Here is a 12,459-nt window from a genome sequence, read left to right as displayed (position 1 = left end):
ATTAACCGTCGCGTATATACACATATATTGGTATTTGCGAAAATGACTCTCTTCAGCCGTCGTCGCATTAGCAATAACAACAGCATAAAGCTAGGCATTGAGTAAGGATATCAAACAATCACAACAAAATCTGCAATTACAACAAAGTTTGCCAGCAAACTCTTCGTCGCCTGCGCTCGGCTGATTTTTTATGTTAGCGTGCTGTGACTTTTTCCTTGCTGTGCCGTATTGTTCCCGCTTCGCGTGTCTGCGTTCGTGTGTGTGTGTGTGTGTGAATTTTTCCAGGCCTCCGTCCTAGTCTTCGGCGTGTTGACGGAGTTGGTTAACGCTTTACAGCAGCAGCAGCAGACACCAGTCGCATTACCAATGTCGTCGCCGTTCGTACATGTTGTGCCCGCGTCCGTATTCGTGTCTGTACTGTGAGCGCGTACCCACCGTGTTCGTCATTAACGCTGTTTACACACGTTTTTGCCCGTTGTAGTGACGTAGCTGTAATCACGGCACATATCGCGTTGTGTCTCACATTTTTACTTGAAGAATTTATTGCAACACAAAGGAAATATTAACACACGTGTGACGGAAGTGCCCCGAGTTTAGTGCAAGCGCCTGGGCGCCAATGTGACAGAAAGTGCCCGCGTACCGTTAACTAGTTAGCCAACGCCGTCAATCGCCATAGTCGTAGACAATACGTGGTGCGTTGAAGCGTGTGTCTTTTGTTTGAGCGGAAAATAGGAATATTGAAGAAAATAGGCGCCGGTGGTCATTTGCTATTTGGCGTGCTTAATCAATCTGACAAACACCTCCGTGACGCACACACATATATCCTCCGATATATATATATGTATGTGTGAAATTCTTAAAGCATTTCTATGCTGGCGTTCAGTCCGACAGCAGTGAAACAGTGTTACTGTGCTGTGGTGAGCTGAAGCATGCCACAACATTGAGACAACCGACATATACGCTTACTCACACATACACACACACACACATACATACGTTGAGTGAAGCAGTGGAGCGTGCTTGTGCTTTACGGTCGAAGTGATTTAATTGATTCCATGCCATTCAATTCGGTGCCATACAATGCTACAAGATAATTCGTTTGCCATTCAATTAATTTCTGTCTGTGGTGAAAATTGTTGTTGCGCTGCGGATGAGCAATAAATTGACAAAAAGCGAAAGTTGAAATTGTCTGCATACAAACACAGTGATGTGCAAGCTCCAAAGAGTGATATGTGTTTCAAGCATGTAAGTGTGTGCTCCATCGTTGAGGAACATATAAAATAGAAATAATATACAAACATACATACTGTTGTGTGTGCAGTGGACAGTGCTGGTGTTTGGCTTAGTTTGGAGCATAAAATGTAAAGTGCATTTAAGCGCCACAAGCCAATCCGTTTTATTTTTCCATATGCATTTAATTGATACTGTCTACGGTTTGGCTATTAAAGAGGTGCGGGCTGGTGAAGTGCGACGCCTAAGCGCTGCCTGAGTGGATTCCTGGAAATTGTGTGACAAATTAAAATAAAAATTGCGCTTGCAACGCAAAGTGTTTAGAAAGCTAAAAAGCGCAGTGACAACTAAGAAAGACGAGAACGTAATGGTGTTTTGTGAAAAAGCTTAAGTTAAAAAAAATCTAATAAAGTAACTCTTAGTATGCTGCACAGTTTCCTTAGTATCGACTTATGCTGTTTTGAAGATTAAACAGGTAATTGAGTAACAAAAGAATTGTTTTCTCGATTGTTAATTTGATTATAGGTTTGTTATCGAACATTTGATGGTTGATGGCGTCGAATAAAGCAACCTTTCCTCATGGCAATGTTATTTTTGCGCATTTAAATGGATTTTTAGTTGCAAATTGATTCTTATTTATTATGTAAATCTTTTGAACTCTTTCAATTTTTAATTAAAAGTTCAATTTTTGCAAAGAAACTTGCGTTTCAGAATCGCATCCTTTTATGTTGCATTTTTTTCCATCTTTTATAGCTTGAAAAAGCATGTCACGAAGTTCCTTGTACAGAAGAAATACTTAGAAGAACTAACACTCAAAGATTTTTTGTAGTAAATGTATAAAAAATCAGGTGATCAGGGATCAAGAACGTATAACTAAATCGCAAATAAAGGTATAAAACTGAAATGTGGCACAACGAATCACATTAAAGACGGTACCAAATCTTTAAAAGTGGGTGTGGCCCCACCTATTAATACCAATAAAGCTATATGACACAAATTTATACAGGACAAATTTTTTACCCCTCTAATGTGGACCCCACGGGCTATGGTTGACTTTTTGTTGAAAATAACATTCAATGTGTGACATTTATGATTGAGATTTGGAGAGAATCCTTTTTTGAGAATATTATGGATGAATGCCATAAATTGGTTGAATCGAGTCAATACCGCTCTTAGCCCCCATATACTTATATAAAGATTTACGAACTTCCTGGTGGCCTTGTACTGCATATATCGGCAAATATGTGAGTTTCTTCAATGAAAATGAGAGAACTTATTCTACTAATAATAGGTTATCATTGAGCCTAAAATTGATGAAATCGGCGGCTTGACCTAGCCTCTATATAACTAATATTTCTATTTTGGAACATTGGGCTGACTTTGCCTCGTAAAGATTGGTGGTGGTTTGTGAGGAACCTGAATGAAACTCGGAATGTGGTTTGTTAATGGTATATGCTATTGGCTAAAGTGGATTGAGCATGATTTAAGGTTGTATGAGACGTTGCTGCCATCAGAATGACAAATGTCTACTATATGTTACTATAGGAATAGTAAAATTACATATTTAATATTATTATGTCCCTAGTATCAACCGAAAATACTGAATCCAGATAGTTGTTGTTGTCGCATTCGTGAATTAATATACTGGCATATAAATAAGTCATGCTTTGGAATATTAAATTTCATCAGAATTTAAGATTTATGGCTTCTGAAGCGTCAAAATTTGTTATCATCTATAAGTTTCGCTTGAAGTTTAACATTATTTTATTTCATGTTGACATAAGTTGTCTTCTAAGGCACATCTATAAAATGAAGCTCGGCTCGACTCGGCCGCTGCTTTTGGATACAAATTACCAAAGCTAATCTGGATTTAATTCCGTTCAACGTAATTTTGGCAGTTGTCATAAAATTACTCAGACTCACTGGCTATTTATGGGCTTTTCATGGCAATTTTTGAGATTTTCCGCACTTCTTAGGAATCGATTGATCTCCTATAAGAAAGGTATGAAAAATAAAATTTATTATTGGTCACCTTCACTAAAAAATTAAAATTTAAAGAGTTTCGCGGAATCCAAGTGCTTCTGGCTTAAGCAGTTACAGTGTTTCTCATGAGTCCTGGTAGAAAAACGACAAAAAGTGCGAACTAACGCTGCTGGTAAAGTTCAAAATAATAATTCAATTTGGTAAATACATATAAGAAATGAATTATTGTAATTCCGTTACATACATATTTGTGACCTGGTCTACGGAAAGGAGGCTTAGGTGTCAAAAAATCAATTTTCACTTTTTAGTTGATTCGGATGGAAGATGAGATGCTTTTTATTTTTAACAGCGGTTTCCCAGAAAACTAGTTTTCGCACGTTAGCTCCCTTTTCGTAGACCAGGTCACATATATGTATGTATATTTGTCTCCAATACAAAATGTTGCGTATACGACATGTCGCACAGTAATTGCAAAGCTGCAATTTAATAGCAGTAATTAATGCAAACATGTAATTTAAGCGCAATAATAATACATTTTAGAAACCAATAAATATTTTATTAAAGAAATATTATTACATTTTGCTTAGAAAAGCATTTCGTGCAAATGTTGGTTTGACTTTTTTCTACTTTTTTCAATATTATTGCAACAAAACATGTTTGTCTGTGTTAGTAGACTAATTGCTAAAGCTAATAAAATAATATTTGATAAAGTAACAGACCAAATTGTTTATTTTTGTCCAATGTGCACTTTTAATTTTTTTGTTTTGGTGTATGTGTGCTATTTCATATGCGGTATAAGTGCAGCCTGATGTGCGACAGAATATTATTAGCAAATACATTGCATATTTAATGCGAAACATTTTACTCATAAATATGGCGGCTTAATTAAATTGATGAGCACTTTTCAAATAAATGCGTATTAGTAATTTGTCAGCGATGTAAGTGCTCGATTTGTGAATAATTGATGCTTCAGTTGCTAAAAGGGTATATATAGTCATATACGTATATATTTATTTATATCATATACATATATATTTATTTATATCATATACATATATATTTATTATATCATATAAATATTTATTTACTTACTTATGTGTATATATTATTTATACGAGTTTATTATGTATGGCATTTGCTGCACAAATATTTGCACTAATTAGTCGTGTTTGGTTTTGAGAAGCTATGCATAAAAGGTTATGCCACGTGCTTATAAATTCACACATACAACTAACTGTTGTTTGTGAATTTGTTTGCTTGCAGATAATAATATATTTATGCTTGCGTGGGTATGTGCATTTTACATTAGCTTTAATTTCCCTAATGACAAACCAATTTGTCTTCGAGAAATCATATATTGCTGGTGCTGCCAGTTAGAAGGTAAAATAGCTGTTCTGACAATGAAATTTAAACAAATACAAAAACAATTGGCATTAAATTGCAGCAATGGTTTTTATTCGCCTGAAAATGTAACTAAATGTACAAGCCTTCTACTGGAAAAAGTGCAATTAACTTTGGATATTTTATAACGAAATTTATTAGCTAAAATTAGCAAATCTTTTTAGTAATAAATATGACATATGCATGAAAAACCGCAAATATGGCGTTATTTACATTAAATCTGTATAAAAAAAGCTTTCACAAGTAACTCAATACAGTTTGATCGAACAGTTGACATCTGTGTCGCCACCCTATCTATGCAATACAATGTGGGTCGTCGCTATTCTTTCGCTTCACGCCGCGTAATATGAGCGTCACTCAGCAACTATTTTGCCTGTCTCACATACACTCACGTACACACACACAATTGTAACCTTCATGACTGCAAGAGTCATGAGGGCGCATCAGTTCAAACGGTTATTTATTTATAAGCGTGCATATGAAAATTCATGTGTATTTATGCGCGCACAGCGACCTTATGTGCAGCTGCGTGGGTGTGTTGTGTGTGTGTGTGTTCGGCGCAAATTGACTTCAATTAGAATCAAACGAAGTCAAGAACTTTAACCGTCAAAGTCAATGAAGTGCGAATATGAGTGAATTATATAGGAAACGGTGGTGAATTATGATTGTCGAGTGACATTTGATAAATGCTATTTACGGATTATGTAACGTTGCTGTGAATAAGAAATGTGAAATATGTAAATTGTAGCGTGATAAATGCAATATATTCGCTTGCAACATGTTGCATAAGGTCGAGCTGTAATTTCAAGCTTTAATGGTTGGAGTTTTGCGAAAAATAATTTTGAAATAGTAGTCTCCAAAGAAAAATAAATCAATATTAAAGAAAATTCATACATTTTATCTATAGGATTATGTATATTAGGGTGAGTCAATAAAAGCGAATGATTTTTTTCGCTTCCTACTCTGAAAAATTGGTTGCCGGACAGCTCTACGAAAGGCTGTCCAAGTATGAGTTCATAATTGTAACGGAAAGGTTCTCCACCTAAAGGTTTTCTATTCTTTTTGTAAATAGAAAAATTTGTATCTAGCTTCCAACTTCCTGAAAGTTTTAAGTAACAGAAAGCAATATTCGAAAAATTATAATATTTTGCTGCACAATGTAAAACTGAGTATTTTTTATATTCAATACACTAAAAATGATTTGTTGAATAATAGAAAGAAATATTTGAAAAATATTTATTTTTTGTTGCACAGTGTAAAAATGAATTTTGTTTAAATTTTTATATTCAATATAGCAGAAATAATTTGTTGCATTATAGAAAGCAATAGTCGAAAAATTATTATTTTTTGTTGCACAGTGTAAAACTGAATTTCATTTGAATTTACATATTCAATACAGTAGAAATGATTTGTTGCATAACAGAAAGCAATATTCGAAAAATTATTATATATTTTGTTGCACAGTGTAAAACTGAATTTATGGGTGAATTTTTATATTCCATGCAGGAGAAATGATTTTTTGCATAATAGAAACCAATATTCGAAAAATTATTATTTTTTTGTTGCACAGTGTAAAATAGAATTTTGTTTAAATTTTTATATTCAATATAGTAGAAATGATTTTTTGCATAGTAGAAACCAATATTCGAAAAATTGTAATTTTTTGTTGCACAGTGTAAAACTGAATTTTGATTAAATTTATGACAGAGGTTATTAAGTGAAAAAATGAACAACTAAGAGTATTTTTTGCATACAGTTTAAATCAGATTTATGTTCAGAACGAAAAAATTTATGAAAAATTTAGATTTTTTTGCATAGTGTTAATCTGAAATCTGTGTTCTTTTTGAATTTATGATATTACCGCAATATATTATTGAGCTTAGTAGCCTGCAGTCTCAGTTGGCACATACAGCATAAAATCTGGTAAATTTTTGGTGTTTAAACCAGATAAGGATTGGTGCTCACACATGAAATTTGTCGGCATTAAACTGTTGACTCGTTGATAAACACTGACTACGTAAAATATAAATTAAACAAAAAAATTGTGTCTCAACTTCTTAATAGTCCGAAATGAGGTACTAATATCTCTCGATTCGCTTGTGAGCAACGATGCTTTAATTTTACTTTTTTCGTAATACTACCATTTCAAATAAAAAAGGCCATTATAGGCTTAAAAATACTTGACATTTTTGGCGCTCAATTGAAATTTCCTGGAGTGCACTGCCATAATATAAAATACTTGCCAAATCATGAAAAAACATGCCACCTCAGCACCTTTCAAAATTCTCTATACATTCTTAACCTTGCACGAGCAGAAAAAATGCGGCAACGCCGCCGCACAAATATACCTTTTATTGCAAATTTTTGTGAAAATATTTTTTTGGTGCGAAATTTATATGCATTCCCATGTCGTCGTGTCCGTATGGGAGGTTGACACAGACACACACACGTAAACATATGCATTCATGGTAAGTGCGCGAGTGAGCCAATGAGCCAAATATAAAAAGTGTGGAATTTTAAATTGCCATGCATGTTGGTATTTTCGTATACACATATGTATGTACATATGTATGCATACCAAACCACAACACAATCAATTTTATGCAAACGGCGCGCCTGTACACACAGGAACAATCCCACACCAACGCACACACACACACTCAGGCGCACAAATGTTTGCATTAGCTGCATATTTATTTGCGTGTGCGTACATTTGTTTGCGCGCTCAGTCCATTTGATATTAATAATTTAGTTGTCACGGGTAGTACGGTGGCCTCCAGAGTCAATTGCGGTGGCACCGTCCGAGCGGAGAGCAAAACTAATAAAAAATGTGTTATTTATGTTGATACACTACTCGGGCTTTGTGCTGAGTTTTGTGTTAGTTGTGTTGCTGGCATTTTTGTACCGTTGTTGGCTTTTGTCAACCGCAGTTATGCAGATCCCGCAAGAGCGACTTACGGGGTTCGCGAGAATTGCGTTATTGCATTTTTATTGTCTGTTTATGGATATTTCATCTGCGGTCAAAAGCTGTGCCACCAGCGAAAAAACGCTAACGGTGAGGTATAACAAATATGTGTAGTGTTGCAGTTTTTGCTGGAGCTGTTGCGTCGGCTTGCGGTTAATGAATAAATGATTGAATAAGCACGCGCGTGTCAGCGAAACTCTTTAACGAAATTATAAAAAAAAAAATGTGAGGTAATCAAGTTAACAAATACACCTGTTGAATACTATATAAATATATGAGATAAAGTGTTAAAGAGATAGTTAAAGTTATTCGTATTAAATTTCTTATATCCAGCAGGAAACGTTGGAGACGCTTTAAAATATACAAGTATATAATATAATATACAAGTATATTGGGTAGTCGAAAAAATGTTCTCGCATTTTGTCATAGATGTCGTTGTAGTCGTATATCTCCAGTGCTACTAATCACATTGTGTCATACCATAAAGTGTTGGAAAGGTGAGATTTTAAGCTCATGTTTAAAAAAAGAATTACAAAAGTTTGATTTTTTAAGAAATTTTCTAATTTCATTGATGTTTAACGCTGGATATCTTGTAAACACTTAACTTAATCCATTCCCAATAAATTGCTCAGAGATTAATTACGATTGGTGTTGCTCTAAAAATACATATTTCAAAATTTGCTATAACTGGGGCCGCTATCAATAAGTTGTGTTAATAGATTAATATTTAGTCTACTGGAATATGTCATAGAGAGTTTACCTCAGAGTTCGATTGGAAAGTACATAGCGGCATCGCTGGTAACTGCAAATCCGATAAGCTGTTCAGAGAAGGCACAAGTTAGAACTGCATTGGCAACTTGCGTTCTAGCATTGAACCAATGTTCCTTGAGTGCGCTTAGCAAACACTGGTCGTCGACCTGCTCCTTGCAAGGTTAATTTGGTATAGATTTCAATGCAAGAGATCTGCTGAAGTACTTGCGCTTTGCTAAATGCATCTTGCTGCAATCGTAGCGGTTCTTACTGGACATTGTACACAAGGCAGTAGGGCATAAAATCTTGTCGGAAGCTTGTTGTCAAAATTGTTGGGCGAAGGGTGAAATAGAAACATCGAGGCACTTTCTCCTCAATTCTCCCATCTTTTCAAAGCTGAGGTTGAAACAACTCGACAGTCTTACCTTCAGCGAATCAGGCGACTTAGCTGAAAATGTTTTTAGCCGATTCTTGAAAATTGTGATAGACTTAAAGCGCTTTGTTGACTTGTGAAGCTCTTGTGATAAATTATATCGAAGTTTAAGTTACCACAACAGACGGCTTTTCAGCTGTCTAAGTGAGATCCCTGCTATGATCGGTCTCTAACCTCACCTAATCTCGACCAAAAAACAGAAGTGAGCAGGGAAATATCTGTACAACAACTGTCTGTATAAGAAAAGGAGCTGCAAGGGGTTATATAAAGAAGAAATATTGAAAAAAACGAAGACTTTTAAATTTATTGAGAGAAACGCGTTTACAGTTTTAAATTCACTTCTAAGCACTCTGAAATGCCGTTAATTTGCGTGTAATTTCGAAAATATGCACCGATATGATATGAAATTTTTTGTGTATATTCTTAAATTATGTAAATTTGGAAAAAAAATTAATTTTTGGAAAATTCTTACGCCGCATAACACCTTAAAACTAGTCCATAACAAGTTGCGCTTTTATGTCGCTCTATGTCACAGTTCAAATATGAAGAGAAGTAATAGCATATCGATTCTATAAATATATATTGATTATATTTGGAATCATTGTACTTAAGACATATGGTGCGAAAAATATCCTCATATTTGGTCTATGTTCCACAGTTATACGTATTCTGATCGAAGAAAAAAAAACTACTTAGTACAGATTAGAGATTTAAAATAACTCACGCAGGAAAATGCTTTATCTATGCAAGCAAGCGCATAGTAATTGACAGTTAAAACCTTACAATTATTAAGCTTGCAATTATAAAAGCCTACAGTGAGTGGCACGAGCTACCTAAATAAAGCAAACCTCACTTCCATTATGCATATGCATTAAAAATATCGCCTTTACAAATACAACCGATTGTCATTGTATAAGTGAACGCAAATAGCAAAGTGCACAGCTTTCGGTTACGGCATTGATAACTTGTGTAAATAATGGAAAATTATTTGTGTATAAACAATTATTTACAAAAATATTGCATAAAATTGCATTAAATGCGCACAAAACATGCGTAGCCTTGAGCGCTATACACACATACACATACATTGTTGGTTTAATTGTGTGTGTATTTGTAACAAATGCGGATGATAACAACGGCGGCAAAACAATAAAGGATAACAACAGGCACAATAACACTGTGTAGGTAAACAAATTACCATATTAAACATACAAAACGCAAACCGAGAGCTTTCATACAAATGCAAATAAGAGTATAATGGAGAGAAAAAATGCATAAATATGAAATAAGAGTTTATAAAAATTGCAAGTGGATAGGTGTATAAGTGTATGTGCTCACGTATGTGGTTGCGTAATTGCATGCCTTGTAGGAAAAATCGGAAAGTAGTAATTTTGGTGAATTTAGTTTTTGGTGAATTTAGCTTTTAATATTTTATTAAATTTTTTATTAAATTTGGGAAAATATGATTAGATCCAACAAAAAATATGATTGTTATATTGTCTTAGTTTTTTTTCGTAAAGAAATCAAAGAATTTGGATAATGAAAAAATTAAACAATTTTAGTTTAGTTTTATAAAACGCATAATTCATACTCAAAAACTTCTATTTTATTGAAAATAATTAAAAATTCATATTTATTTAAACAGCTTATTATATTGACAATTGAAAGTTTTCTTTAAAGCCTTGACGCGAAAGATATTTCCTACAGGGCATATAGCTGCCGATGCACATAAATACTGCACTTAAAATGGTCAACATTGAGTGGATTTGGCGAAAACAATGAGACTTTATGGTTTTGATGGTGAAATTGTATAGTATTGTGAATATTTGTTGTTGTTTCATTGTTGGTTTTGCTTATTTTTTGAAAGTCGTACAAAACATTTTAAATTAAATTGCGCTTTTGTGCCATAAAGTCAAACTAAAAGGTTATCTAAATAAAATATGCATTGAGAGATATTGATAAAAATATTCGAAATACTTTACCATTAAAAAAATTGCTAGTATTTACGATACAATGATCAAAAGTGTGATATTCTATAACAGATGTCGCTGCTATATGATTTGGTAAGCGAAAAAAAATATATTTTTCCGATTTTTTTTTGGTCGCAGCATTTGCTATAATTTTTGGTAAAAAAAACTCAAGTCAATAAAAACTGCTAGATATAAGACAGAGTATCAAATTCTGGTGGATGGCTAATGCTATTAACAGTTAGGTTATGTAGTTTTTATTTGTTTTAAGCCATGAGAAGTAATATGTATATTGTTTTTTGAGCATTTTTTCTCTTCAAAACCTTGTGAGGGACTGCAAGCATCAAAGTGGAAAAAAAATTAATTTTTATAAACTATTGACACAAGTTTGGCGCAAAAATCAAGACACGAACCAACATTTGTGTATTTACATTTATAATCTGATATGCTTTGAAAAATTTCCAGCACTTTTATATAAAATATTGTATTATCTCTGAGTTAAGGTGAAAAAAAACAAAATTTTTGTAACCCAAAAGTTGCTACTACGGTCTATGTTTCATTTTATACTAACCTTTAGCGCCATATGAAAATCGGTGAATGTTTGATGGACCTATTCACCAACAGAAAAAGCAAACTAAGTTTAGAAATAACCCTTAGAAATCCCTAAAAAAACCAGTAGTGATGGTTTACAGCTTCGCTAACAGCTGTGTAAATAGAAACAACGCGATTGTACATCAACCTATGTAAACCCACAAACACATATTCATATCATACAAGTATGGGTCGCTTGCTCGCGCATAGACACGTCCACCTGGCGATGTTTGTGTGCGACTAAACCGACATTAACACACACATGCACGCGAAAATGTGCGGTTTTTCGTATTTGTTTAGTGTTTATTTTGTATTTGTATTTGTATTTTGTTTGCACTTTTACTCAGCGATTACATTAGTAATGTAAATTAATTGGATTTGGTTTGTTTTCACTTATTTGCTTAAAATAATCATAGCAAGACACTGCGGTTGCAAATATGTACATACTTATGCGCTTGTGTATATTGAAAATTAAAAAAAATATATATATAATTGCGCTGTTTAGAGAAATTATATGTGCCTGAATATGTAATACTCCAAAATGTGTAAACTGTGAATTTTTAATGTCGCTGAACTTACTGAACCTATTACGGGCTTCAATTATTATTTTGTCACAATTTATAAAGTATTACATTATTAATAAATAGCTTAAAAATTGAGAGTGTTATAATTAAAAACTACGAAATAATGAATTTAAGTTTGTGAGAATTTAATGAATACACGATATAATAAATTGGTGGGATTATTCCCGAATCTACATTAAATTATCTGCCGAAAAAATCAATAAATTCGTAAGGAACTTAAAAATATGATTCCCTGTATCAGTTCGACATAAAATGCAAACAAGTCCAAATGCATTGAGCGCATAAATTGATTTCACTTGATTGCCGTGCACCAGTGCGTATACGTTACATATGCTGTATTTGGTTCTCTATACCATAATAGTAGTTTTTATTTGCTTTTGTGTCTGAAATCAACTTATACTCACCATTTTGATCGGAAATGAGCTCATGTTCACCATAACACTAGGTATTGATCTGCGTTGTTAAAATATATGGTGGGTTGAAGTGAATGTGGTTGAAGAACAAAGCAAACAGAGAGAGAAAAGCTGAACTTCATCTTACAGCAGCTTAAATCGA

At 33.7% G+C, this 12,459-nt stretch overlaps 1 protein-coding gene across 3 annotated transcripts in view; it reads left to right on the top strand.

Annotated features, from left to right (window-relative positions):
• Positions 1-261: 261 nt before the first annotated feature.
• Positions 262-12,459, top strand: part of LOC105230214 (zwei Ig domain protein zig-8) — a 183,939-nt gene continuing 171,741 nt past the window's right edge. For 2 of the 3 annotated variants that reach the window (XM_049449035.1, XM_049449036.1), the window contains exon 1: positions 269-1,705. The gene's annotated coding sequence lies outside the window, so the exon portion shown is untranslated. Of the gene's footprint in view, positions 1,706-12,459 lie in introns of all 3 variants that reach the window. The other variant, XM_049449037.1, reaches the window with a different exon arrangement.

Source organism: Bactrocera dorsalis, chromosome 2 (genome assembly GCF_023373825.1).
Source record: "Bactrocera dorsalis isolate Fly_Bdor chromosome 2, ASM2337382v1, whole genome shotgun sequence".
NCBI classification, from domain to species: domain Eukaryota; kingdom Metazoa; phylum Arthropoda; class Insecta; order Diptera; family Tephritidae; genus Bactrocera; species Bactrocera dorsalis.
Note: the sequence above shows the minus strand (reverse complement) of the source record. Positions and strands in the feature narration are given on the sequence as shown.